Genomic DNA, 4,143 nt, shown 5'->3' with positions numbered 1-4,143 from the left:
TTTAAGAAACGACAACTTAGGTTTCTCCAAACGGTGTCGTCTCAACGGAATTACGTGGTGCCCTATTTAAAGTGAATGTGGTTGTCTCTAATGCCTAACCCATGAACGATAGTGGTAATTCGATAAGAGACATCATGGTACGCACCATATCCAATAGGGTGCAACTATGATGTTCGGACACACCATCACACTATGGTGTTCCAGGCGGTATTAATTGTGAAACATTTTCCACAATGTCTTAATTGTGTGCCAAAACTCTTAACTCAGATATTCATCTCTATGATCATATCATAGACATTTTATCCTCTTGTCACAATGATCTTCTACTTCACTCTGAAATTACTTGAACCATTCAATAATTCAGACTTGTGTTTCATCAAGTAAATATTCTCAACATCTACTCGAATCATCTGTGAAGTAAGAACATAACGATATTCACTGCATGCCTCAGCACTTATTGGACTGCACACATCAAAATGTGTTACTTCCAACAAGTTGCTATCTTGTTCCATCTTATTGAAACCGAGGCTTTTCAGTCATCTTGCCCATGTGGTATGATTTGCATATCTCAAGTGATTCAAAATCAAGTGAGTCCAAACGGTCCATATGCATGGAGTTTCTTCATGCATATATACCAGTAGACATGGTTCGCATGTCTCAAACTTTTCAAAAAACGAGTGAGTCCAAAGATCCATCAACATGGAGCTTCTTCATGCGTTTTATACCAATATGACTTACATGGTAGTGCCACAAGCAAGTGGTACTATCATTACTATCTTATATCTTTTGGCATGAAAATGTGTATCACTACGATCAAGATTCAATAAACCATTCCTATAGGTGCAAGAGCACTTATTCAGGTTTAATACTAATCTTGATGGTAGAGGGAGCGTGCGATGTTAGATCACATCAAACTTGGAAACACTTCCAACACATATCGTCAGCTCACCTTTAGCTAGTCTCCGTTTCATTCCGTAGCTTTTATTTCGAGTTACTAACACTTAGCAACCGAACCGGTATCTAATACCCTGGTGCTACTAGGAGTACTAGTAAAGTACACATTAACATAATGTATATCCAATATACTTCTATCGACCTTGCCAGCCTTCTCATCCACCAAGTATCTAAGGTAATCTTGCTCCAGTGGTTGTTCCCCTTATTACAGAAGCACTTAGTCTCGGGTTTGGGTTCAATCTCGGGTTTCTTCATTGGTGCAGCAGCTGATTTGCCGTTTCATGAAGTATCCCTTTGTTCCCTTGCCCTTCTTGAAACTAGTGGTTTCATCAACCATCAACAATTGATGCTCCTTCTTGATTTCTACTTTCGCGATGTCAAACAACGTGAATACCTCAAGGATCATCATCTCTATCCTTGATATGTTATAGTTCATCACGAAGCTCTAGCAGCTTGGTGGCAATGACTTTTGGGGAAACGTCACTATCTCATCTGGAAGATCAACTCCCACTCGATTCAAGTGATTGTTGCACTCAGACAATTTGAGCACAAGCTCAACGATTGAGCTTTTCTCCCTTAGTTTGCAGGCTAAGAAAATCGTCGGAGGTCTCATACCTCTTGACGTGGGCACGAGCCTGAAATCCCAATTTCAGCCCTCGAAACATCTCATATGTTCCGTGACGTTTCGAAAACGTCTTTAGTGCCTCAACTCTAAACCGTTTAACTGAACCATCACGTAGTTATCAAAACGTGTATGTCCGATGTTCGCAACATCCACAAACGACGTTTGGGGTTCAGCACACTGAGCAGTGCATTAAGGACATAAGCTTTCTACTGATCGCATAATCGCTACTATCAACTTTCAACTATATTTTCTCTAGGAACATATCTAAAACAGTAGAACTAAAGCGCGAGCTACGACATAATTTGCAAAAGGTCTTTTGACTATGTTCAAGATAATTAAGTTCATCTTATGAACTCCCACTTAGATAGACATCCCTCTGGTCATCTAAGTGATCACATGATCCGAGTCAACTAGGCCGTGTCCGATCATCACGTGAGACGGACTAGTTAACGTCGGTGAACATCTTCATGTTGATGTATCTACTATACGACTCATGCTCGACCTTTCGGTCTCCGTGTTCCGAGGCCATGTCTGCACATGCTAGGCTCGTCAAGTTAACCCTAAGTGTTTTCGCTGTGTAAAACTGTCTTACACCCGTTGTATGTGAACGTAAGAATCCATCACACCCGATCATCACGTGGTGCTTAGAAGCGACGAACTGTAGCAACGGTGCACAGTTAGGGGAGAACACTTCTTGAAATTTTGTAAGGGATCATCTTATTTACTACCGTCGTCCTAAGTAAACAAGATGCATAAACATGATAAACATCACATGCAATCAAATAGTGACATGATATGGCCAATATCATTTTGCTCCTTTTGATCTTCATCTTCGGGGCTCCATGATCATCATCGTCACCGGCATGACACCATGATCTCCATCATCATGATCTCCATCATCGTGTTTTCATGAAGTTGTCACGCCAACGACTACTTCTACTTCTATGGCTAACGCGTTTAGCAATAAAGTAAAGTAGTTTACATGGCGTTCTTCAATGACACGCAGGTCATACAATAAATAAAGACAACTCCTATGGCTCCTGCCGGTTGTCATACTCATCGACATGCAAGTCGTGAATCCTATTACAAGAACATGATCAATCTCATACATCACATATCATTCATCACATTCCTCTTGGCCATATCACATCACATAGCATACCCTGCAAAAACAAGTTAGACGTCCTCTAATTGTTGTTTGCATGTTTTACGTGGCTGCTATGGGTTTCTAGCAAGAACGTTTCTTACCTACGCAAGACCACAACGTGATATGCCAATTGCTATTTACCCTTCATAAGGACCCTTTTCATCGAATCCGTTCCGACTAAAGTGGGAGAGACTGGCACCCGCTAGCCACCTTATGCACCAAGTGCATGTCAATCGGTGGAACCTGTCTCACGTAAGAGTACGTGTAAGGTCGGTCCGGACCGCTTCATCCCACAATACCGTCGAAACAAGATTGGACTAGTAACGGTAAGCATATTGAACAACATCAACGCCCACAACTACTTTGTGTTCTACTCGTGCAAAGAATCTACGCAATAGACCTAGCTCATGATGCCACTGTTGGGGAACGTAGCAGAAATTCAAAATTTTCCTACGCGTCACCAAGATCTATCTATGGAGAAACCAGCTACGAGTAGAAGGAGAGTGCATCTACATACCCTTGTAGATCGCTAAGCGGAAGCGTTCAAGTGAACGGGGTTGATGGAGTCGTACTCGTCGTGATTCAAATCACCGATGATCAAGTGCCGAACGCACGGCACCTCCGCGTTCAACACACGTACAACCCGGTGACGTCTCCCACGCCTTGATCCAGCAAGGAGAGAGGGAGAGGTTGAGGAAGACTCCATCCAACATCAGCACAACGGCGTGGTGGTGGTGGAGGAGCGTGGCAATCCCGCAGGGCTTCGCCAAGCACCATGGGAGAGGAGAAGTAGGGAGAGAGGTAGGGCTGCGCCAAGAGAGATCGAATCGCGTGTTATGGGCAACCCTATGCCTCACTATTTATAGGGGGAGAGGGGCTGCGCCCCCTTCTAGGGTTTCCCACCCCCAAGGGGTGCGGCCAGCCCTAGATGGCAAAGGGGGCGGCGGCCAGGAGGGGGAGAGAGGGGAGGCGCCCACTAGGTGGGCCTTAAGGCCCATCTGGACTAGGGTTTGCCCCCTCCCACTCTCCCTTGCGCCTTGGCCCCTTGTGGGGGGCGCACCAGCCCACCTAGGGGCTGGTCCCCTCCCACACATGGCCCACGCAGCCTTCTGGGGCAGGTGGCCCCACTTGGTGGACCCCCGGGACCCTCCCGGTGGTCCCGGTACAATACCGATATCGCCCGAAACTTTTCCGGTGACAAAAACAGGACTTCCCATATATAAATCTTTACCTCCGGACCATTCCGGAACTCCTCGTGACGTCCGGGATCTCATCCGGGACTCCGAACAACATTCGGTAACCAGATACAAGCTTCCTTTATAACCCTAGCGTCATCGAACCTTAAGTGTGTAGACCCTACGGGTTCGGGAGACATGCAGACATGACCGAGACGTTCTCCGATCAATAACCAACAGCG

This window comes from Triticum aestivum, chromosome 7B, assembly GCF_018294505.1.
Source record: "Triticum aestivum cultivar Chinese Spring chromosome 7B, IWGSC CS RefSeq v2.1, whole genome shotgun sequence".
Classification (NCBI taxonomy): domain Eukaryota; kingdom Viridiplantae; phylum Streptophyta; class Magnoliopsida; order Poales; family Poaceae; genus Triticum; species Triticum aestivum.
The sequence above is the reverse complement of the archived record's forward strand: the minus strand, read 5'-3'. Positions refer to the sequence as shown.